Source organism: Podarcis gaigeae (genome assembly GCF_964106915.1).
Source record: "Podarcis gaigeae genome assembly, chromosome: 7".
Classification (NCBI taxonomy): domain Eukaryota; kingdom Metazoa; phylum Chordata; class Lepidosauria; order Squamata; family Lacertidae; genus Podarcis; species Podarcis gaigeae.
This window is the reverse complement of record NC_139683.1, coordinates 31,441,485-31,468,321: the sequence shown is the minus strand read 5'-3', so window position 1 is coordinate 31,468,321 and position 26,837 is coordinate 31,441,485. Positions and strand designations below refer to the sequence as shown.

General features: G+C 38.3%; 1 protein-coding gene across 10 annotated transcripts in view; it reads left to right on the top strand.

Annotated features, from left to right (window-relative positions):
• The window catches only part of ZFHX4 (zinc finger homeobox 4), a 177,692-nt gene that overhangs the window by 59,751 nt on the left and 91,104 nt on the right, over positions 1-26,837 (top strand). The gene's annotated exons all lie outside the window — the stretch shown is intronic.

Genomic DNA, 26,837 nt, shown 5'->3' with positions numbered 1-26,837 from the left:
TCCTGTGGTGCACATGTTGTTGTTTTTCCCTGTCCTACTGTGCTCTCTGATCATACAGGTTTTGCAAGTTTATATAGTGGTATCTGTGAACAGCTGAATCTAGCTCTGCAGTGTATCCAGCAGTGCTGTGGTAGATGTGTACATTATGGTATGATTGTTGTGAACACCTGTTGTACAGGGTGCATGATGAGTTACGTATCTCCATATGCTTAGAACAGTTTGAAAGCTTTCCCTTTTGTGCAGGTGATGATGAAGGAATGAGTGATATTCATATATTTGTACATGTAGCGCAAATAAATAGCATGACTACCTGTCCCCTCTCACCGGTGGTTTACTGGTCTAGTGCAATTAACTAGATTGAAGAACCAGTACTTACAATCTTGTGCCATTTTCAACAGTGCTGACCCGTATAGAACAAGGTCATAGCTATATGGTAGATCATATGTTTTGAATGTAGCAAGTCTTTTGTTAAAATGATTTGAGCTAGTGGGTCTGAAAAGACCACTTTGTGAGAACTTAAGAGTCACTGCTCATCAAAGTGGACAGTACAAAGCTAGATGGATCAATTGTGTTACTTAGTGCTGGGCAGTTTCATACATACACAAGACCAAGGGAAGCAATGGGAATTGGGGTAGGAATTAATTGCCCCAATCACCTGTAAAGCAGCAGAACCTCTCCTTTATTTTTGTTTAAACATTAATACACAAACCAATTTGAAGGATAAACTCAATACAGTAAAACAGCGAAATACAACCCCCTGACAGATATCAAAGATATAGTGCCAGTACTAGAATTCTATGATCATGAATGCTCTCACAAATAGATATGTTTAAATCAGTGAGCAGAACACCATTAGATGAGCACTGGACCTCTAGGGGGAAGGTCATTCTATAGTATGAGGCCAACAGTGGAGAAGGCCTTCTTTAAAATCACCATGGAAGGATCTCAACTGGGTGTTGTAGGCCCTCTGACAATCTCAGTGACTCAACTGGATTTTATGGAAGGAGACACTCCTCAGGTAACCTGGTCCTAAGCTGTTCAAGTTCTTATAAATTATCAACAAAACCTTCAACTCTATTTGCAACAAATAGGCACCCAATGCTATTTGTTTAGCACAGGTGGCATACGTGCATGGTAGAATATAGCACTGAGCATATTTGCCATCACAGTTTGTACTAGCTGCAGTTTCCAAATGCATCGCAATAATGTGTAGATCATTGTGGCCAAACTGTCTTTTGAAGCTCCAGCTGAAGCTGGTGAAAGGTACTCCAGGCCACTGAGGCCACCTGAACCCTCAGGAAGAAAGATGAGTCAAGGAGCACCTGCAAGCTACTATCCTGCTCCTTTAGCACAAATGCAATAGTATGCTCATAGTTTGCAGTAGTATGCTTATTAAGGTATCAAAGGTTGACTGGTATGGGAATCATTGTGCCATTAAGGGGGAAGCACACTCATTGTTGTTTAAAAATTATAATCTAAACATAGCCTAAGATAAAAAAAACAAACAAATGTAGTTTGCTGTCTCTTCAGATAACTGTGACTCAGAGCAGAACTTTATACTGATATTAATATCTATATAATTATGTTGATATGTTAGCCAACTGCAATGGATATTATTCCTGAAAAATAAATTAGTACAGTACATTGTTTTTACCATGGTCAGTGCTTGTAAAGGCATTAACCCAAAGCAGAAATGCTTTAAAACAGACATTAAAATTTGCAGTTTTATGAAGCTCAGGCTAGAAGGTGTTTTACTTTTTCAACACCCAGCACAGATGGGACCTACAAACAGCCCTGCTGGATCTAGAAAAGATCCATCTAGTCCAGCATTCTGTTCCCTACATAGTCAACAGATACCTCTGGGAAGCCACAAAGCAGGGCTTGAAGGTCTATTTAGGAATGACAACTAGCAGCCAGTTATAGACATTGTTGTTGTTTAGTCGTTTAGTCATGTCCGACTCTTCATGACCCCATGGACTAGTGTACGCCAGGCACTCCTGTCTTCCACTGCATCCCGCAGTTTGGTCAGTTATAGACATATCCTGTATGAATTTGTCTAATCCCCTTTTCAAGTCATTTAAGCTAGTGTCTAACACCACATCTCATGGCAATGGATTTTACAATTATGTGACATGCGAACTGCGTTCTTTTGTTTGTTCTGAATCTATTCCCATTGAATTTTATTGCACAACCCCGAGTTCTAAGGTTATGGAAACCCTCCTCTTTCTCTACACCCAGTATAATGCTTTATTTCATATAAGCAATTATTATTTTGTCTGACCAATCAACTTTTTAAAAAGGGGCACAAGGAAATAATACCAAAAGCATGGTTATAAAAATGCTCTCCCCCCCCACTTGTTCATTTAATGATAATGAGCACATTCTCATAAAAATGGCTGTATACAAACCCAAATGCAGTCGGTTCTAACCAGAATTGAAATTGACCTTCAGAGTAGCATGTAAGAATCAACTTTGCCTGCATTCTCAACAGAAAAGAAAGAGAATTGTTTGGTCAATTGATTGAATCTTGAAGACCCAATCCACAGGTGTTTTTAAACTTGTTTTTGTAAAGTTTTTATTTCTAATTTAAAATCTTTTCCAACAGTTAAATAAATTTGGGTTTTCCCCCTAAAAAAAACCCCAATAAACTATAACAAGAAGCTGAAGTTATGTACTAAAAGTTATGTAACAGTGTTGATCACATATACTATTCTTATTTTTATACACTACCATGGAGGTATCTACAGTTACATGGACCAAATATTGGTCCATTCTCCAAGAATCTTAGCGCATATAATACAATGCTACCATCATTTTAGGGACACGGGTGGTGCTGTGGTCTAAACCATAGAGCCTAGGGCTTGCCGATCAGAAGGTTGGCGGTTCAAATCCCCGTGGTGGGGTGAGCTCCTGTTGCTCGGTCCCTGCTCCTGCCAACCTAGCAGTTCGAAAGCATGTCAAAGTGCAAGTAGATAAATAGGTACTGCTCCGGCGGGAAGGTAAACGGCATTTCCGTGAGCTGCTCTGGTTCACCAGAAGCGGCATGACCCGGAAGCTGTCTGCGGACAAATGCCTGCTCCATCAGCCAGTAAAGCGAGATGAGCACTGCAACCCCAGAGTCGTCCGTGACTGGACCTAATGGTCAGGGATACCTTTAAACCTATTTATATCATTTTAAATACCACCTATTTATATCATTTTGTGTGTGTCAAAGTTCATATAATAATCTGCATATGTCAGTTGAACAGCTTAGTGAGAATCAGTTTCTAGATTAAATTGCAAAAAAATAACTTTCTTAGAGTGTGGAAACAGGGAGATTGCCCTTGCATTGCCCTTGGACAACAAAAGCCACATGCACCAATCACAAAGAGGCATGACCCTACATCAGCAAGTCATGAAAGGAATTAACAGTGAGGGGAGAAAACCCACATGGCATCATCAACCTGCACACACGCACGTAATTTACAGGTTATTTGGGCACTAACTACAAAAATGATCTTTCTTCAGTTAAGTTTAAAGTTTCTTTTTCACTTTCCACTTTAATGTCACGTATGCTAAATAAAAGTTCCATGTAACTTGGTAATACCAGAAAGCTGCCAGACTGCCAGTGGGGCGGGGGTGGCAGCAACTGGGGTGATTTGCCCCAAGCCCCTCACAATACAAGCCCCTTCAGTTCCTGTGTGCACCATTGCCCCCCCCCCAAAAAAAAATCTTGGTGCTGTATTTTGTTTATAGAGTTTTAATAAAAAGAGGAAATGGTGTATTAAAGTGCAAGATGTCACTGAATCTCAACATGTAATTGTGACATAACAAGACATTTCCACAGCCATGATGGAGTAAATATTTTACATAGTTGTGGGTGAAAATAAATAAATGCTAATTTGAGGTTTAACTGATTATATATAAACGAAACAAACAAACAAATAGTTTAAAGCTTTAATGTGAATTCAGTCCAGTAAAGAATAGTTTTTGCTGCTTTGGTCTAACTTAAGACAGCTGTAATATGTATCCAGGGGAGTCTAGGAGGGAGGAGCCTGAAAGAAGAAAAGGAACAGGGAAGACTTTAAGGAAAAGACTTTTAAGACTTTTTTCCACAGGGGAAGACATAAGCCTGGTATGAGGCCAGTCCTAAGAGAGTACCGTATTTTTCGCTCTATAAGACGCACCAGACCATAAGACGCACCTAGTTTTTGGAGGAGGAAAACAAGAAAAAAAATATTCTGAATCTCAGAAGCCAGAACAACAAGAGGGATCACTGCGCAGCGAAAGCCGCAATCCCTCTTGCTGTTCTGGCTTCTGGGATAGCTGCACAGCCTACATTTGCTCCATAAGACGCACACACATTTCCCCTTACTTTTTAGGAGGGGAAAAAGTGAGTCTTATAGAGCAGAAAATATGGTAATCTTTCCTAAGTAGTGGAGAGGGCCACTAGCAGACCACAAGCAGAACACCTGAGCCCCAGAAAGCAGAGAGATGCTTTGCCAGAAGTAGTTTGGAAGTTGGAGGAGGTACTCCGGAGAAGCACACTTCAATTCCTATTCCCTTATCCCCATGTAAGAAAAATTATTATCTTTATTTTGAAAGATAGGGAACCCCTCTGTCATATTCTGAACTCCTTAGCTATTCTTTAGGTACATGTCCAGATCAGGTCTTCTTCCCTCTAAATGGTTATGATTAAAGTGAGTCTTTTAAAAATCACATACTAGCAGAAGCCTGAAACAGTGGGGGAGGCTGGCTTAAAGTGATGCATCCCAATGAAGCTTTTTTTTTTTTTTAAAAAAATGTAGTCCACAGATTATGATGTAGTCAGCTAATAATGGAAAATCTTTCACTTTAGGGTGGCTATCCTGCCATCTGTTTTGTGAGTAAATATTTCAGGATTTTCTTCTTAATTATTTGTGGTTCTAAGATTTGTGCACCTTTTTGAAGATGGAAGACCAAACATGCCAACATGAATGTAATTTTTAATAAAGCACATCAGAATGTGTGTACAGTGGTACCTCGGGTTACATACACTTCAGGTTACAGATGCTTCAGGTTACAGACTCCGCTAACCCAGAAATAGTACCTTGGGTTAAGAACTTTGCTTCAGGATGAAAACAGAAATAGTGCTCCGGCGGCGCAGCAGCAGCAGCAGCAGCAGCAGGAGGCCCCATTAGCTGAAGTGGTGCTTCAGGTTAAGAACAGTTTCAGGTTAAGAACGGACCTCCGGAACGAATTAAGTACTTAACCCGAGGTACCACTGTATTAAATTGTCCCGGTTGCCTCACCCAATGGAAGCTGCTCCGCACCACATATAGAATTGTAGAGTTGGAAGGGAACGCGAGAGTTAGCTAGATCAACTTCTTGTGATGCAGGTGTCTTTTTGCCGAATGTGAGGCTTGAACCCATGACCCAGAGGTTAAGAAGAGTGTCATACTCTACCTAAAGAGCTATCACTTTCTCACATCCTATGCAATCCCTGAGTGCCCTTTGACCCTCAACAGCGTTTTTGTGGGGAACAGGGGGCTACTACAGGGAAGACAAGAGCTCAATATGTGAAAGTCCAGTATCTTAGGCTCCAACCCAGTAACTCCTCTTACAGTGAAAGTGTGAGAATCAGCCAATTATACTCTCTTTCAGTCAATATGTTTTGCAACCACCATAAGTTTATATATTTCCCCATCTTTTATCCCCTTTTAATAAGGCTGATTTTTGAAATAATTAGTTGTATCCTGAAAAATCAGCTGAAAAGGAGAAGAGAAACTCTTGTATTTTATAACATGTCTCTTGTTTCTGCATAACATGAACAAGACAGTGTTTATTGTAGTCAGAAAAATTGTTGGCACAATACTTCATAGGAGAAGAATCTCTGGATTGTCTCAAAGTGTTAGCTGCCCATTTGCAGACAAGCAAGCTTTTAGTGTGCAATTTAGGTCAATGGATGGAGGAGAGAAGATGTGTTTAGGCGACAGATTTTAAATCACCATAATATAAATATGCTTCCCTTTTCATTTGGAATTTGCTTTCTTTCAAGGTAATTTAGTGCAGCAGACATGCACTTATGCTTGTCTTTGTAATTTTAGGGATTAGGATAGTGAGGATTAAATGCTGACCCTTAATCTTCAATATCAACTTTAAGAGCGAAATATAATATGCAAATGGAATACATTCATTTTGTGTTTATATATTTTAATCTCTGTAATTTTGTTTTAAGAAGATGGAAACTCATCTTTGCCTTATTTATTTTGAATCCTGAAGCAAGATGCCATTAAAATCTTTATCCCCATATCTAAGGAGATAAATGTTTATCCCTAGGGATTAAAATATAATTTTAAAAAATGACTTTATGCTAACAGCTCTCTTGCATCTAGTTGAGAACTTGGTGGCTTTTCTTGTAAAGGAAATTTTGAGTGCAACACCAAGTACTGAAAGCATAGGGGAGGAAATCATTCTATTTTTGTTTTGTTAAATCAGTGAACAGAATTTACATTAACAGAAATCAATTGGTTACTATACCACAGATCAATTATGTTTAGTTCATTGTATGCTTTCCTGTAAGTGTTGGACTTACTTAAAGAATAGACAATGAAATCGTCAAAGGAGGCCATTTTATAGCGATTAAGTGCTCTGCAGCTATGCACAAGAGTATATCAGGTAACACAAAGAAAAACCATATGAGTCAATAAGATATAAAAATGATATAAAAGACTTTTCCAATACAATGCACTTGCAGAAAATGGACTCCTATTAGTTCTGTATCCCACACTTACCCATATTATACGTTGTTTACTTCATCACATAAAATTATTCGGAATTTGATGACTTAGCATTTTTATCCTTAATATAGACCCACCTTGAGCTCAGTTTTTTGACACGTTGCTAGAATGTGCTAGAATCCTGGAAAGTTGATTATTTTGTTTGTTTCTTTGTTTGTTGCCGAGGCACCCATGACAGTTTACAATTTAAAATATAAAAATAAATGAATGGTACAGAATATTACTTAAGGAACTGATAGCATGAGCTTTCTGGCATGGATCTAAATAATGTTAAAGCACCCAAAACTATTAAAAACTCTTTTTCTTATACCCCAGACAACTGTCGCTGGTGCTGCTGTTGTTTCTGCTGATTAATTTGGGATGTGAGAACTGAAAGTTTAGAGAAAGTGCTCTGATGAGTGAGAAGTGTGATATTTGCCAAAACCATAATTCATAATACAGTGGTACCTTGGGTTACATATGTTTCAGGTTACATACGCTTCAGTTTACAGACTCCGCTAACCCAGAAATAGTGCCTCGGGTTAAGAACTTTGCTTCAGGATTAGAACAGAAATCGCGCGGCAGCAGCGGGAGGCCCCATTAGCTAAAGTGGTACTTCAGGTTAAGAACAGTTTCAGGTTAAGAATGGACCTCCGGAACGAATTAAGTACTTAACCCGAGGTACCACTGTAAATAAATTGACACCCAAGCAAATGAAAAAGTAAAAGCAAATCATGTATTTTCCCCTTAAGTTATTTCCTAAGCATGAAGTCCATACATTTGCTAAGTGTATATTTTACATGTGTGCTGACCCAGGTTTCTCTTGTTTGGTTTGTACACCATCAGTACACTAGCAAAAATTACTTATTAGGGAGAAAATAAAATACAAATTATGATGGGAGCCTTTGTTTAAGTAATCTGCCTACACAATTTTATCTCTGCAGCTCGACCCCTTTCTGTTTCTTAGCCCATTGGTGTTTGATTCTTCCTGGAAGCTTGCACTCCAGACCAAATTCTTCCCCCCTTACCAAATGGGAAACAACTTGCCTCAAAAGTAGTACCCAGAATTTGCAGAGGCAGTAGTGTATGTTGATGTACACAAGTTAAACAGAATGATAAAAGAGGTGTTTAATGTTACATTATCCTTTATTTCCTCTGAGTTCAGCTTAACCTTTTTCCTTTTTTTAAAAAAACAAACCTGTTACTCATTATTAGATTTTTAAATGAATTATGAGTTATTTTTTAGGAAGTCTCTGAATTAGTGAAATCCAGTTACAAGGAAATATTATCAATTAGTACTCCTGGTGAATATAACTTGAGGATAAGATTGTTCCTAAACTAACATAGGCAACCAAAGCACAACACTAGGTGGATGAGGGCAGAAGCATCAGCTGCTGGCAGGACTCTGTTAGCACAAAGGAGACAACCTAGTGAAGATGTAGAGGCATCACGATGGGAGCAAGGAGTGGAAGTTGGTATCCTACGTTCACAAGAGTTGATTCTCTTTCAAAAATTATATAATACATACCAAAGAGTTGGTATAAATTAGAATAGTCCCACTGGGGGTCAGTGGGAGGACTCCGAAATGACTTTTCTCATCACCTCTCCATCCCCACACTGATAATATAAGTATCATTTGAATTAATTCTTAAGCCCATTGATAAGGGTAATATCATGTCCAGCCAGGAAACAACAGATATATTTCAAGTTGTGTGGTGTGAGCTACCTCACTTTGACCCTCTACCCAGAGACTCTATTCGGTACAAATAAGAACTCTGGTGATAAGATACGTTGTACAAAGCAAGCATTTTGTGCTACTAATAAACACTCAACAGCCAAGAAGAACAAAGAACACGTGTTCCCAGAAGCAACACAATAAACTTGCTTTCCGATTCTTGACAATCTAATTCATCAGGAACTACTACCACTGTGCAGCTGAAGACACAACACCAAGGCATTCCACACAGGTAAGCCACGGAAGGTGAAACTGGAGGGAGGAAGTGGAGACCATGCCTCAGACTATGATACCTGTACATCCTCCATCCTTCTTTCATTAAATGTCAAGAAAAGGGATGGAAGTGGAGACAATACCAATAACAACAGTGCAACTTTCACTTTTAAGAATATGAGAAGACACTTAATAGGCTTAATAAGCCAGAAGTAGCATAGTCTCCTCTACAGGGTAAGTGTATACTTTCCAGGAAGGGAGCCTCTGTTGACCACAGACACCCAAATGCCACCAAGCTCCTGCCATGTACTAGAAGAAGCAATGGAGAATATGGCCACCGTTATTGGTTGACCAGTCTACTCTGCTCTACTTAAACTACCATTGCAGGCCAAACATGCATGACTCATTTTGTCTTGCAGGATCAAAGAGAGAGTACATGAACAAACAGAAATTACAGTTAGTATTCCTATAATAATGGGTGAGCATTGCATTAATGACTACATTATGTCCTTTATCAGGAGAAAGTCCATAAGTGCCAGAGATGGGAGGGGCCAACTGCTAGTTAGAAGAGAGTGGAGAGCTAAGTGGAGTCATGGGGGAATGAACAGCATCTTGCTGTTAGCATACTTTCTCAGTTTTGCACTCACCAACCCATAATGAGCACTTAGTTGCCAGAACTTTTGGTTCTTGTTGCTGCCCATTATTTATCACCATCCCTCTGTTTCTGTTGTTTCCCCACAGGTCACCAGGCAGCCTTTCACCATGCAGACCATAAGCTGTAATGACCAATGGAAACAAGCTGTTCTTGTGTAGGATTCTGTAGGATTTGAGCAGGGCTGTCATATAGTCACAGAGTGCACAGGTCCAGCTCAACCTGGCATGGATATGCAGTGATAGCAAAAGCTTTTCTCCCTCATGCTGCTTTCTCAGGCTGAGGCCTTTCAAGAGCAGAAAGTTTGGCATCCCTGAAAGCTGTGACTGCTTTAGCTGTGTCTCTGATAGTTTGTGGATTGTGAATCACTAGCTTTCTAATGGTTACATCAGGTACATCAATTTGGGGACTCCTATATTGAGAAGAGGAGGCAGTGGGTTCTTAACTACCACAACTACTCATCAATAGCAGAGGTGAAGTTAAATATTGTCCCTTGTTACTGCTGCGATGTTAAATCCAGCAGCTGGTCTCCATGAATTGAGTACATGGAGAAACTTATAACTGGGATCGGCATAAGGCATTTTGCTTTCTGAGTCGAAGCACAAGACAACATCTGCACTCTTGTTCCACAAGCTGACTGGACTGGTAGTTGAATTTCAACACTGGCAACAGGACTGCAGGCTAAGCTTTGGGGCTGCAGGGTAGGCAATGCAGCACGTCCAGTATAGCTCTCCTCCAATAAAGGGGAAGGCTAAAGGACCTGCCACCACTGTTCCTTCACTTTTTTATTTTTTGTAAATAATTTTTTATTGGTTTTACAACCTCAACAATTATTTCCCATTCAGGGGCCCTTCAGTACTATGGCTGGGAGCACTCCCATGCTTGTAGGGGGAATGTCATGAATTTAACTCTGGGACATTATAAATGCCTCATAATGGATCTGTCTTCCAACTGCACTTAGGGCTGTGTGGATAGAATGTTGGTTTCTGTAGTCGGATTTGGGGTCTGATTGCTGCTTCTACCTTTATTCATCTGAATTTATTGTTAATTAAAAAGATGGTTTGTGTTTGGGAAGCTTATAACGCTGACCATTGTAAGCTTTATGTGATTGCTTCAGTTCCATAGGCTGGTAACCTCCATCCCTCAACCTACAAAAGAATGTATTGCACACACATTGCCTGCAGGATTATAGCATTTGTCTGCATATGGTCATAGCTGGACTCATATCTTTATTTTATTGCATTTCTATCCCACCTTTTTCTTCAAAGAGCTCAATTTGGTAGGCATGGTTCTCCTCCTCATTTAATCCTCACAACGATCCTGTGAGATATGTTAGGCTGAGAGACAGTGACTGGCCCAAGGTCACCCAATTAAAGTATGATGGCCAAGTGAGGATTTGAATCCTGCTCTCCCAGATCTTGGTCAGACAGTCTGACCACTGTTCTCTGTTCCCTTCCCTTCCCTTTTGACATCTCTTGGTTCTTTGTGGAGACCTCCTATGTGCAGTGCCATTGTACCTTATGAATTGTGGGCAGACGGGATGTGTATATTGAAGTGGTTAGTTCATGTTTAGGCTTTTTTGTTTTGCAATTGCATTGGTGTTGGTAATATGGGGATGTCAAAAGTTGCAACCACCTGATTGGTGCTTGTTAGTGGATTTACCAGAGATACTATGGGTGTAGCTGTCATTGTTGCTACATTTGTTTTGTTTTACAGCTATTTGATCTGTTGCCCTGCTGCTGGTTCAGAATAGGATCATGACTGTGCTATCTTGGTGGTAGACATGGTGTGATGGCTGCCCATCACACATACTGAATCACAGTGGTTAGGAAATCTTAGCTATTTTCTGGATCTCACTAGATCATTCTATTTACACTTCAAGAAATCATGTTGTTATTTTATCCTGCCCCTGCATCAATGTGTACACACTAACACACACAAATACACACTTTTTAATATAGTGCATGTTGAGAAGAGCAGTCACTGTGATCTTTATTTTGCTCTAGGATGACTTTTGTAAAATAGGTCATAATTTATTTTTAAAAATTGTAATGGAAACTTAGTTTCTGTAGATAGAGAAAATATTTATTGCATAGGCCAGAGCACAGTATAGAATAGGAGACATACCTTTCTCCTATGAATCCTTGACAAGGTGCCAAGTGCTGCATTGCCAAAGGTATAGTATTTCATTTATTTCTTTAAGCTCAATAGTGGTTACTGGTAACATGTGTTTGTAGGGTGTCAGTTCAGATGGAATTTTTTGTCTGGCCTGGGTCCAAGTAAGGTTGGTATGTGTTTAAAATGGTCTAAAATAAATCAGCCTTTTAAAAGTTTTATAACCCCCTTCAAATAAAAAAAAAAAAAAATAACACCCTCAGGAATTCATTTGACATCATATTGCTTTGAAAAAGTAAAACCAGAAACTTTTAAAATAAAAATAAAAAGATAGTATAAAGTTATCCTTCAAAACAAATTGTATTAAAATCTCACAGTGAAACCAACAATTGAATTCTTGCCTCTGGACACTACTATTTTGTGGATTACACCTTTCAATTATTGTTAGCAGTATTACTGGACATAATATTGGCATTTAACCGTGTTGGCTTTTTAAAAATATTTTGATTAAGCAGCTTTTTGTATCTTAGTGCTGGAGCAAAGATGGCCCCCAAAATTTGCATTATTTTTCCAGCCAAATTTCTTCCTGGACTTTCACTACTATGTAGTGCACTGTGATTCAAAATATCTGGAATCTGTAGCGAGGCACAGGGTGGAAGGTTCTAGAAATTGCTGTGCTATGGATCCTCTGCTTTGTTGATACTTCTTGAATGTTCCTTCCTTGCCATGTCCTTGTGATGAATGGGCATTGCCGATTTCTATTGCTTTTTTGTCTTCCTTCTGCTGGTTGACATGATAAAACGAAGCAGCACTTTGCTTCATATTTAGAGTTGTGCTGTTGACACTGGGCACAAGGATGCTCTCCTTTCCATCCTTTGACCTATCTGCTTCTGCTTTTAGGTTGGAAGAAAACAATGAAACAATCATGTGTTAGGCTGAGCCTGTCCCTCTTCTCTTGGCTTTGAGCTCTAAGGCTGGACTGGAAAACGGTTGTATGAGGGTCTCCTTTCCAACCTTAGATATGCTAGCTCTCCTTGATTTCAAATATGGAGATAATTCAGAAGTTTACCTCTCTGCTAGCAGTGTATTCAGCTCTCCTTGCTCCACTGAATGTCGGTGCTGAGTTGAGCATCCTTGTGCCCAATGTCAAGCAGAGCATGGTGCAGCAGTGTCCCACTAGAGTATTGGTTTATTTTCATCTACACATCATAGCATTTCCAGCTGAGCAGCTACTTGCAGGCCTTATTCCAAGGCAATACTACAGCCCAATATTAATTTTCAAGAAGTGGTTAGTGATTGTAGATATCTCAGATAAACAAAGGTCCTAATTTTGTAGATACTAAAAATGGACTGATTGTAGTTAGTTAAATAGTAATCTCTAATATTCATAAAACTCAGGGCAAAGTTGTTAAGGGCTGATTCCAGAATATTTCAAGAACTGTGTCTGCATACACTTCTCTGTGACCTGAAAAGCACTGAAATTAATGGAAATGTGTCTGATAATAGCCCATTCAAGCACACACTTAAAAGAACATATCTCTGAACCACCACAACACAAACTGATCTATGTTTTCAATATGTCCAGTGAATTTTTATACCTAAAAATGGCAGCCTAGTCTTTGCTTTGAATAATGTAATATATATAAGGTTCCTATAACCTTGTCTGTTGTTTCTTGTACTTCCCGGGACCTTGTCCTTTGTTTTGGCAATGTATTTAATTCTGAAATAGCTGCTTCTACTTTCCCAACTTTTATTCAGACACCTGAGTATAGAATGATGTGTATTTTTTATAATGGTAAGAGCCATTTATAAACCTTCTAAGTCTCATTTTATGTCTGGAAAGCAGATAATGGCAGGCCATATTTTTTATCAGACTGGTAATGTGTTATTAATTAATATTTTTGAAAGTAGTAGTCCTACCAGATTCCTCTGTTTTGTCCTAGGTCTGAAATTTTATGAGAACCAGACTGTACATTCCTCTCTTGTTAGACAGTATTACTTTCAGAGATGTTAACCTGTTAGTGATTAACCAAGATTGGTGTCTTGAATGCTTGCGGTATCAGAAAGCCTTCCCCTGGGGACTTTTACAATCCAAGGAGAATTTCCACATTTGCACTTAGATAAGATGCTCTAACCCCTGTCTTTTCTACCCCTTAAAAAAAAAAAACTACTGATCAAGCCAGCATAAAGATTGTAGGGTTTGTTTGTTTTTTTAAAAAAATATTCCAGTGATTATTTTCATGACTATTTGCGGAAGTCAGATGAACAGAATTAAGGAGTGGTTCCCCAAAGTGTTGTTGTTTCTCATCATAGTATTTGTTGGCTTTGTGCCTCTGTCAGCTAAGCTCATAAAAATGTAGCAACAAAAGTTTTTATAACTGGAACAGATGCAACTAGGCCACTCAACATTGACCTGTCTCAAAGAATAAAGTGAATTTATGACCATTTCCTGTTTTTTCCCCTGGCTGCAACTAGTACCAGAAGATAGTAGAATTGATGCTTGGATGGTGACATGGTAAATGGAAAATCTGAAACTCTTTTTTCTTAGCCAAACTGCCCCAGTGATCTCTGAGCAGGAATGGGCAAACGTCAGGCATGCAGACTCTATAAAAACAACAACCTTGGCATCTAACAGTCAGTCACAGGTGATAGCTTGGGAGCAGAGACATAGCGTGGGTTGCCGGCACCCCTGGTGGGGCAAGTGTTGTGCTCCCCAGTGGACTGGGCAGTGGTCATTCCCTTTGCTGGTCTAATCAAGGGAGTCTCTCCTTGCAAACTAGTCCCAACCTGGAAGCAGGGATAAGGCAGAGAAGCGTGAAGCCAGGAGCGCCACTGTGTTGCCTCTCCCTCCTGTCCTTCTAGTGAAGCGTTCTGGGCAACATACATGGCTCCGGCAGTGCTTTCCCGCCTTCCTCTTACTCCCTCCTCAGTGGGCAGTGGCGGTGGTGGTGGCCTTTCGCTCCCTCTCAGCTGGCCCAGGGGAGGCACACAAGCATGGTTGTCCGTTTGTCAACCACAAGAAGGAGGTGCTGCCCCAGAGAAAAGTTGTGAGTTGTGTGTGAGAGAGGTGGGAGGGACAGAGGGGAACTTCCAGCTTACAGAAGAACAACTCATGGTTTCAAATGTCAGACTAATGTGCCCACAAGTAAATGGTAGTGGTGGTTTATTGAATTGCTGGAGGAGTACATATTTTCTTATATAAACTTCTAGCCATCAAGAATTAAAGTTTTAAAATATATAGAATAAATGAATTGTTAGCAATTTCTAGAGAGTAGGAGTTTCCTCCCTGTTAATAGTTACTTGTGGGTTTGACGGTGGAAACAGGTGCAACTGGGGTGTGACTTTACACTTGCAAAACAAAGTACTTTGCTCCTCTTCTTCACTGTGAGACAATAGGATATAATATTCTTTACCTGAAAGCTACTGATGTACATGCAGACTGCACTTCTGAATTTAGATAAAGAGCAATGCTGTGTACTTGATTTATGCACAGTGACTAATCCTATTTTGCTGAGATATATCTGAGGAATATTTATACATGATAAAACATGTTTGTTTCTTCTTGCAAATAAACATGTCTGAAAATCAAAATGGTAAACCTAGAGTGGGGAACCTGATGTCTTACCGATATTGTTGGATCCCAACTCCCATCTGTCCTTGGCACTACAACCAATAAATGGAAGCTGTAGTTCAACATCTGGAGGGCATCAGGTTGTTTTTACTGGATCTTTTGTACGGTGTTTAGTTGCTACTTTTAAACTTTTTAGAGCACAGCTCTTACTATTTAATATCCAGCCCAGAGTTTAAAAAGAAAAATCCTCATCCACCATCCTGATTTTTCAGATGATCACTTAGCTAACAGTCTAACAGGTATCTTGCAGGTGTGATAATCTTCCTCCTTCCTCCATGTTTTTCTTGTTGTTCCTTGGCAGAAATGGACCAGTGATCTATGTTTGCATGCTGTTTGGAGTCTTGTGATGAACCATTAAATAAAATGATCTATCCCTAGGCCCAGAAGTTGGTTGGTTGCCAAACAGTAATCCAGCACAATTAACTATCAGAGATTTGAGCACTCCATTATTCCAAGAGATCTGACTGCAGCCACCTGGAAAAGCAGAGAGCTCAAGGGACCATAGTTGATCAACACAATAATTTTGATTTTGGGGTGTTCTTAATGGGCTAATTTAGATTTATTAGACTGATATCCATGACTTTCAAAATAGCTTTTTTTGGACATCCTTATTTTTAGCTTTATTTTCATCCAGTAGTACATGATCACTTTCATTCGTCTAAGAACAGTGCATTTGTGAGCTTTCAACCTCTGTACAGCATAAAGCAAAGCCCCAATGATTTGATATCACTTGTATTCATATTTCAGGGTCTTCTTGCATTACATGGCAACAAATATGTTTCACCACTATGTGTACATATGATTATTATGGCCCTCTTGAACTCAGCTGCTCTTGCAATCTCAGTGCCAGCATGGAGGCTGTGGATGAATTATAGTTCTGTTAGACACTGGGGTGAGAATGCTTATATCATATGCAATATAGTTAATTTTAAGTAAAATAATAAATATGCCGCTTGAAGAGAAATCCGCATTGGATCCCAGTACGTTTCTGAGCACAATTCAAAGTGTTGGTGCCGACCTTTAAAGCCCTAAACGGCCTCAGTCCTGTATACCTGAAGGAGCATCTCCACCCCATCGTTCAGCCCTGACACTGAGATCCAGCGCCAAGGGCCTTCTGGCGGTTCCCTCATTGCGGGAAGTGAGGTTACAGGGAACCAGGCAGAGGGCCTTCTTGGTAGTGGTGCCCACCCTGTGGAACGCCCTTCCATCAGATGTCAAGGAAATAAGCAGCTATCCTATTTTTAAAAGACATCTGAAGGCAGCCCTGTTTAGGGAAGTTTTTATTATTTAATGCTGTATTGTTTTTAACACTCGGGGAAACCTAGCCAGATGGGTGGGGTATAAATAATAAATTATTATTTTATTATTATTTATTATTAATTATATTGAACTAAGTAAAACATATAAACTATTTTGGAAGACTACTAAAAAGCTCAATGAATTAATTAGTTATTAATTATTCCCCCCTTTTAAAAATCCCAGTGAAATGTTGCATGACATTGTGTAATGAGTCGGTAGATTTAAAATTGTCTGGAACACTTTGAACATGTTACAGCACATGAAGGATTTTGAGGAAGCAGTAAAGGGATCCAATATAGAGGACTGGAAAAGGAAGGCATGACTGTCATATGTGGAGATTGTGCTAAACGCCAACTAAAGCAGAAACATATGATATGGTATAGTTAGACATGATCACAGAATACGTTCAGAAAACAGCAAATTGGGATTGATCAAAGTAGAATGGAATGCAGTACAGATGTAGCAACAACAATGGCATGAAAATTAAATGCTACCAAAAAATTGGGGGGGGGGGGGATTCAATTGTGATAGTGGACAACAAATTGCATATAGATATTCAACATGCTGTGGAATAATCATGTATCTCATTCCTATCTAGAAAACATTAGTTGGTCGTTTTGTGTTTTCTTGGTAATTCCTTGGCTTGACATTGACTCCTTACGTTGTACATTGATCTCAGTCAATTTACAATTTATTCAAAAGGAAATAATTTATATTAACCAAATCCTAGGATTATAGCAGATGTGAAACCACCTGGCTGGGGTGTGACAACAACTGCTGCTATACTACTCTGGCTTCTAATATTTATTTCCTATAAGTGGTAGATAATACTGTAGGAAACACAGAAACAGAATGATCCTTGCCCAAAGGGTAGGCAGTTAAAAGAATTAATTGATGTATTTTACTGGTGTAATGTTTCAAGAGCAAAATTATCATGAAGAGACAAGATTTTAATTCTCACACGCCCTGAGATATATAGACTTTGTGTGATATACTGACTTTTCATGATGGCCTGTCAGAAAAACTAGTGATGCAATGTATATTTTGGTATTTTTCACCCAGAACTAACCAAGGTACTCAAAATACAAAAGGAAATGTTGTCCCATATTGAGATACAGGTGAATGGGAAAATTAATAAAGCTTTTTTTCACTTCACTTAAAATGGGATAAATGGTAATATTTCCTCATAGCTTAAGGTGCTGGGTTTTCTGAAACAGTACAGTAACTGTTAATGTGGAATAAAAGTCACCACAAGAGTTAAGTTACCTAATATACTAGTGCAATCTTATACATATCTACTCAGAAGTAGGCTCCGTTCGAGTTCTGTGGGGTATATTAGCAGGTAAATGTTTATAGGATTGCAGGCAGTCTTGTGGCATTTTCTGTTTTGACCTTAGAGGGGGAAAGAGTGGGTGCTATCTGCACTGAAATTTTTTGCTGCACTTTGAGCTGATGTTAGATGTTTCCCTTGCTTTCTAGTGGTATTTTAGAAGTCTATTTGTGCAGTTAGAGGCTTTTTATTTGTGGGATTTGTACCCTGCTTTCAATAAAATATCAAGGGTCGCTTAATTCCCCCCCCCCAAGCATTTGGCATTGGTATAACATTTTTAAAGATAGGTCCTCTGATCCAAAGACCAGCACAGTGTCTGGACTATGACTGGTTGAAGGTTACACAAGCTATAAGCTAAATTATTATACCATAGATAGACTCTTTAGCCCATGTAATCACATATATCTAGGTTGTCCTCAAATGGCTCTTTTTCTTTCACTTGCTCTTCTGGAGTAAAGCGTACTGAGTTGATGGTATTGGGCTAACTCAGCAGTGGGACTTGAAATTAATTGGCCATCAGAAAATTATCTGCTAGCAGCAATAGGAAATGCAAGACATAGTCTTCAAAATAGTTACTCAAGAGAAAAGAATCCTACTTTCCATTTCATTCTGCCATAAAGAATGACACAAATTTTGGATTCAGGTAGGTAGCCATGTTGGTCTGATGCAGTTGAAATAAATAGAAAAATTGTCCAGTAGCACCTTAGAGACCAACTAAGTTTGTTCTCTCTATAAGCTTTTGGGTGCATGCACACTTCTTCAGATACACTGAAACAGAAGTCACCAGACCCTTATATATAGTGGGAAGGTGGGGTGGGGTTTTTCTCAGAAGGGTAGTAGGAGATGGGTAATTGACTCAATGGGTATGGTAAAATTTGGACTTTTCGAAATAGTCAAAGCACTGGCCAGTTTAATTTTTTGGGTTTATACGCCACTTTACAGTGATGAAAGCATGATTCATTTGAACTATTGGATGTGGATGGGATGGCAATGTTTGCTGATTCTTATTCTCCCCCCCCCCCCCTTTAAAAGAATCTGACAAGATGGAAAATACACAGTCAAAATAATTTTAAAATAGTTGTGAAGCACTGATGCAGGGAAATGGGAAAGAGGAGTCCAGTACCCAGTGTATTGGTTCAAGGCATATAATTTGTTTTTACACACTGAACCAGATATTATGAGATTCCTGTAAAATCCGAAGAGAGATTTTGCTTCAGCTTCAGCTCAGTGGTAAGATCAGATTTTTGCAAGGGACAGCTGCAAAACAATGAGATCTTGGGAAATTAATCAAAACATGGGTCAAGAAAAAGTGTGGATGAGCCATTTGACTCAGAAGCAAATACACTACATTCTGATATATGAGAAGGCAGCCATAAATTTTGATTCTGCATGCATTTGCATGTCATGGTAAACCATAAACCATGGCTTACCATGAACAAGTTGCGTGCTTGTGCACACTACTGTTTCACTCTGCCCTTTCTCAGGTTAGGAGCAGTAAGCCTTGGCTTACTGTGTTGTGTGAATCAGTGCCTGTGGTTTGTTTCTCTCCAAAGAAACCATGATGGAAAGCTAAGGTTTGTTTATGGTTTATGACCTGCCACAATGTGTGAATGGAGACAATGGGTATTGAATAATAGACTGCAGCAACAGATTTTTTGTTGAAAGCTATGAGGAAACACATACTTTAACTGCTGTTTATACAGGACCAATTATAGCATCACCTAACCATGAATATTGATATATTAGTAAAAGGAAGTATATTAAAAAAGCCCCAGATATCATTTGTTTTATTGAAAATTCAATTTTAAAAAAATCAAATCATCCATTATTTTATCCTTCCTAGCAAGTATCTGCCTATGTTAGCAGAAAAAGATGTATATACCAGGGAAGAATTATTTTGCAAACCTTCAGAACGATTGTCAATATAGCCAATACTGCACACAGAGTACTTCATAAAGACTTTCTTCTCTGTGCTGTTCAGAGCTACCATTACTGCTTTGGCAAGGTGGTATCTGCTGCTAGTCCAGATGGTATAGGAGACAATAAAAAATCAATTGGCCTCCAGTATCTTACGTTTATGAGTAAATTGACACCATGGGTGCTATCATGGATTGCTGTTATGAGACCGAGCCTTAAGCTCACACACTCCTTCCTTCTCATTCCCTTCACATACTGATATTTAGATCCCAGTTTGCCTGGTTGGAGGAAAAAGCACGCTATAGTTTACTGCAAATGATGAGTTACTGATCTCCACAAGCCAAGAAAGGAGGGAGTGTGTAAACCTGTTGGTTCTCACAACACCAAACCATGATTAGACATAAGCACCTGAACACAGCTTATGACTCAGAACACCAGTTTCCTTAAAGTCTGTTCAGTTGGAGTATGAAAACGAAGCCTTAAGAGCTGATGCAATCATATTTCTTATAACTGTCTGAGCTTCTTTTTAAAAAGGTTTAATATTAATATCTCCGTTTTCTGCACCTATTTCTATTTTTTGTTTTGTTTTGTTATTTGTTATAAATATGTAGGTATACACATTCTGGGAATTTAGGAAAGCTGAATTTGCTGTGACTTCCAAATAGCACAAGAAGTATTTATACCTAGTGACAAACATGGTTTTTGAAGCTTGGAAATAAGTTGTACATCTCATAAAATAGATAGGTGTGTGCATATATATATTTTAAGTTACAAGTTTTGAAGTTTACACATCTGTTTAATGTACTTTCCTGGTACTCTCAGCTTTTTCAAGTTAAATTAAAATGGTGGTGAGTGGATAGTTTTTAAATCCCCACCTCTCCCATTTTATGTGAAGTACCATGACTGAATGCGAGAAATTAAGTAAAGCCACAAGGGAGATTGGAAAGGGAAAAATAATTTGTACTAGCCGCAAAACATCTAAAAAATTGCTCTGTCTGAATGCAACCAATTGGTGGGCAGAGCAGTTCAAAATGGTATAGCCTATTCCCCAAATCAGAAACCCAAGAGAGGGTTTCGGGACACACACACACACACACACACACACACACACACACACAAACACAATTTTGCCAATATTGTAACTGAAAACAACACTTCAGAAGAAATATCTTAGTCCAAGCCCTTTTCAGTTTTCTAGAAATTTGGAGGTTTCCATAATGCAGGGGTTTTTTTTATTTGTAAAGGGTAAGCACTGTTTCAAGAGTGATTAATAATATTATTCTTTCACAGTGTAACATTGGTAATATCAACAATATAAAAAATGAGGTATTAACTTCAAAAAACGTATATTAAAAAGGATTTCTTAATGCGGAAAAATTGGTCTTGTCAGAAATACTAGGCAGGGAGGCCTAAAACAACAGATGCCTTTTAAAATATCTTATACGGTTGGTGTGTACTGTAGTCACCATTAATTTCAAAGAGGCTTTTGTAAAGTTGCCTAAGCCCTAGTGAAATGACTGGATGTTACTCAACAATAATTCTGCATCAATTGTGTATGCTTTATCTTATGAACTTACTGTATTTTTCCGTGCACTGTATAAGACTAGGTTTTTTTCCTAAAAAACAATGTCCAAAAATAGGGGGTGTCTTATACATGGGGGCGTCTTATAGACGAAAAAATACGGTACATTTTGTAAGCCTGGCTGCAGTGGTGCATGATTCTGAAATTCAGACCTTGAAACCTTACTTGTGAGAAGAAGCTAGTTCATGGTTAGTCATTCTAACATACCACTGAAAATGTTTACTATTCCTGTTACACAGTTATGACTGTTTCCTTCCTAGAAAATAACAAAATATAAATATACAAAATATAAAATGTTCAAGGTTATGTTTTGCAGCTTAGTTCTGTATGTGTACGTAGAGTTAAGTCCCACTGAGTTCAATGATGTTTATTCACAAGTAATACAGCTTAAACATTTGTAGGCTAACTTTTGTGGGAATAGTAGGCATAACAGGAAGAGCTAATGTTCATTTTATAGAAAGAACAAAGATAGAAACAATAATATTTTAGTCCTTGTGTATGGGTAAGATTCAGAAGAAAAATAGAACAACTCTTTTAAGAGCTAATGGAGTCACTTCTTCTTAAACATGAGAAGTGACCTAGACAGCTGTCATGCCTGATGATGTCAAAAAACCCTCCTTTGTCCATCTCCTAGCATCTATCAGCCACCAATGTGACTAAAGCAGTCCCTGTCCTGAAACCAAATTGAAACAGTAATTGGGGAGCAGGAGTGAAAGGAGGCACTACTGTTATAGGGTATAGTGATGCGGGTGTGAACTGGATTAGCCATGAAAGGGAAGGGAGGACAGACACTTAAATATCCCTATCTGGTCCTTCCTCTAACTGGAGTGACCCGCATTGCTTTGCCATCTTCTAGATAACATTTCTGGTCTCCTGTGTTATAATCGTTTTCTGCTAAGACTTAGACTTGCACTTAATAGTGCAATAGACTTAGACTTAATAGTTTCCTTTGCATGGTTAGTGAATTATTAAGGTTTCCTGAATGCCATTGGGAAACATCCTAATGACATGACTGGCATCCCTGTTAAAGTTCTACTGTATTTCTCTATGGGATGCCATTATGAGTGAGGGGTGGACACATTAAGCAGTGTTCAGCACCCTTTCCCTACAATACAGAGACTGCTCAGTCCCTTGGTTTTCCAGGTAACCTGGACCATGGAAGCAGGCAGAGAGGTGACTATAGAATAGAGGTGCCAGAAGACTGTGTGTGAATGCTACTGATCTTAAGTATGAACTCATTATCAGGCATAGTCTGACATATATCCAGCAAAGAATGATAGTTCACTTCCATTGCATCCATGGGATTCTGTGTGGCAGAGTTTTTCAAGAGGTGTGAAGCCTGTTACAGGGTGATGTGAAGAAACCAATGGAGGCTTACTTTGTGACATGCTCATATCTGCTTTAACCTAACCAGCATGAGTTCTGCATACAAGTAATGTATCTAGAGCACCATCTTGGTTTGTGGGAGGAATACCTTTTCAGCAGCCTGAGGATGTGGATAAAAGGTACAGCAATGGCTGTGCACCATGGCTTATAACAGATAGCCAAGGGTGAATGACCAGCTGTGTCTAGGAGGTGAAAAGTACATTGTTACTCAAAAACTGTTTAGTGCAATGTAGGCTTCTAACTGGGCTGCTTGTTGCAAACACATCTCACTGGTGCTGAAAAAGCAGCACTGCACTAGTTGCTAGAACATTTCTGAGACAAATCAAAGTACTCAAGACCACCACTTTGGACCAAGGTACCTGAAAGAATGCCTGTTCCCACATCAACTTGCCCATGCACTGAGATCATCTTTGGAGGCCTCTCCTCTATGTGTCCCAGTTATCCGATGCAAAGTATAGAAGCATCAGGCGGAATAGGAAGAGATCTAATTTTGGTTTACTAGAGAGGCTTGCCTGATGCTTATGTTAATGTATTTCTTAAGCCTCTTTAGCTTGATAATTTTATGCTGCTGTTCATTTTTTGTAAATTAATAATAACAAATCACTGTGTCATTGTGCCTGTTGTTATCTATCTCTATCATCTATCTATCATCTATATCTATCTATCATCTATCTATCTATCTATCTATCTATCTATCTATCTATCTATCTATCTATCATCTATCTATCTATCTAATCTATCTATATCTATCTATCTATCTATCTATCATCTATCATCTATCATCTATCATCTATCTATCTATCTATCTATCTATCTATCTATCTATCTATCTATCTATCTATCATCATCTATCATCTATCTATCTATCATCTATCATCTTTTATGTGAAGCACCCTGAAAATTCATACTGATAGGCAATTTACAAATCCATCAAGTAAAATAATAAAAGTTTTGGCAAAGTTACTTACTCCATCATATGCACATCTCTCCAAAACTCAGAACATATTGTGTGTTTTGAATATCTGTAACTTTTAGTGTTGAACACTTGAGATACATGGAAATTGGCCAGCTGTGCATACAGCGATTGAGTGAAAGGTCAACAGATAATATGGTCTCTGTATGACTAGGAGGCACGCAAGAACCTTGAGAGAGGACAATTCTACTAATCTGCTATGTGAATGATCCCTACTGCCTACTGTAAATTAGCTCTATTTTCTCCATGTAAGAGCCTCTTAGTTACATTCCTGTTCTTTTTTATAGAGAGTGCAGTGTGAGTCAAAACCTTGTATATTTCTACGTAAAGAGAGGTTTGCTGTACAGAGGATAGCAGATTATCTGTTTTATATCTCTACATGATAGTAGAGCTGCTACCACAATTGTGTATCCATATGAATCCATCTCTCAAAGGAAAGTGACTTTTCTTATCACACCAAACTGCTATGACATGATAGCAACTTTCAAAGTTTATCTTAGTTATCCCTCTGCTTTCAATTAGTGATCATTTAGTGTGCACATAGTTTGCATTCAGAAAGTATATTAATTTCAGTGTAAAATGATCGCCGCAGAGAACAAGCTACTTCAGCAATAAAACATTTATTGTAAATAATTGTGGCAATTAATATGAATCTTCATAGTTTACTCCCTTTCTGTAGCCGAATAGTTATCAAAAATCTTGAAAGGAAGAAATTGTGTTTGCTGCCTTGAGTTCCCTGGATGAAAGGTGGGGTATGAATATATTAAATATATATATAAAATAGTGAAGTTGTGAATTACATAACTAGAATTTGAATATCACACTAAATGTAATAATTATTAATTCTCTACCACAAATCAGTAGTGAGGAACACTTTGAAATTGAAGGCTATCCATAACATTGAGGGAAGTAATTGCTTAAACAAGTCTTGCTTGAAAATGAATAAAGCCTTCAGGATAGAAAGAAAATGCATGCTTTAAGGAACACAAGTCAGTGGAATTCTTTTTTTTGGAAAGAAACAAAGATAGCGGTAATTAATGACCCTGACTCTGTGCCAAAAAAGCTTTCTTCTGACAACTCCAACTTAATTAAAACTTAAGACATTTCAATGGTCTCAGAAAGCCCCTGATGGGGTGAACTCTTGCAAACTCGTGAGAAAATTTTGTAAATTAAAGAAAAAGATGTGTGTTACCACTGGTGCCATGACTCTAATCCCTGACAGTCAAAGAATCTATTTAGCCAAAGCCTTTTCTTTTAACTGGCTCACACCTGCAGGCTTACTGGCACTTCCTCTGTACCAGAAAAGGCATTTTTTGTGTTTTATGGAAGATCAGATAATAGGAATCCTGCTGTTACTTTTGTTTTTGTGCATTGTTCATTATCCTGTGCATAGCAGACACACTTGATATGCTTGACTTACTTAGGGGTAGAACATTGGCAGAAAGCTTTAAGAGACACAATATTAGTGAAGATGGGCTGGCAAAAGAGTTTGGTTTTTTTTTTAAAGGGAAATAGTTCAAATGAAAATTTGAAGTTGTTGGACAGGGAGAATGGCAGAGACCTGCTGTTCTTCACACATCCAGGTTATAAGAAACAGTATTCTGCTTTAGACAGTACTTGCTTTGTTAAACTGGAGGGGGATCCTTTCAAATTACTCTCCCCCCCCTTCTAATTAATTTAAATTCAGTTTAAGTTACCATGTAAGATTCTCAACCAGGTGTACCATATGAACAGGAATGTCCAGTTTACATTGGCAGTAGAGTGAACATCTTTGAAGATGATGGGTTTAATTGTTGACTGAATACTACAAATTATGTGCTAATAAATGGTCTTATAAAACACATACATAAGACAGATTCAGGTTTCACCCCTCTATAATAAAGCAGATCATTCTATATTTCGGTACAATATGTTAAAAAAAAAAAATCCAGTCGTCAAAAGCTCTAAGATGTAGATTGTGTGACTTCATTGTGTGAGCAGCATTCTTCATGTGCAGAAGAGACATTCAGTAGGTGGAAAGAAAAAAAATAGTTTTATTTTTGTTTGTACTTCATTTTATCAAACATTTTGTAGTCATTAGACAGATTGTAGGCTTGGATTGTGTGTCTGTTAATGATACTACTGCAACCTTCCCTGAGTTCATTGGTATTGAGTAAGATACAGATAAAAGAAACCCTTAAGGAACTTGTGCACAAGATGGAATTGCTAAGTAACAGATCCTTGGTATTTACCATGATTATGAAGGCGAGTTACCAGTGTAATTGTTTTTCATGGGAGATCCCCAGTCTACAGTTTTGCTACAATATTTATTCTGTTCTAGTGAAGTTGGGACTTTTATATACAAAAGACATTTCCATAGAATGCTACCAAAAACCTGGCAAATAGTGAACAAAAGGTGATTACAAGAATAACAATGGGTCATTTTCCTTTGGAAACTAGAAAATTCCACCAGCTAATTTCCCTTTTTTAGTTCAGTTGAAAAGGGCAATAGTGAAAATCAGCATCTTTTTATTTGGAAAATGACCAAAGCAACTTTAGAGCAGTACACCTAAAATGTAACGTATGGCTGTATAATAAGGGCCACCTGCAACCTGATAATAGGTATCTAGAATGTTTACTAGACGTATGAGTTTGCCTTTGGGTACGTTATTAGTCATATTTTTGAGATATATTTGCAGTGCCTTTGGAATACATTTGATGTGCCTCAATATAATTCAGATTTTTTTGTTTTTAAAGCAACTACTGTAACAGAATATGTTTGGAAGTTGTGAAGGTTTTCCATTGAAAAAATCAGAATGGAAAAGGATCTTGTTACACGCTGTGGGCAGAAATCAGACTCAGCAATGCTTGCGAAAACAGATTTTTTTAAAAGCAGAAATTTGTTGTGGGTCACTATGACTGTATTTAAAAGTTTCTCATCATAGTCTGTTTTGAATTAGGTTAAACTACAAATTAAGTTACTTAACATTTTAGTGTATCTAACATATAATTAAGAGAAACATTTTTGTTTATAGAAAATGTAAGCTTATTCCATGCATGCAGATTTATGGAAAATTTGTATAAACATTTATGTTCAAGTCACTATTTATAATGAAGTATAACCTCCATAACACTAGATGAAATTGAAATATACCAGGATTGTTTTTGGACTTTTTCCTCTTCATTTTTTGGTGATCTGTTGAAATATTGAACTGGCAGCTTTCTAGTTTTGCAAAAATATTTTAATAGTTGAAGATACTGCATACTGTTCATTTTATTTTAGCACAT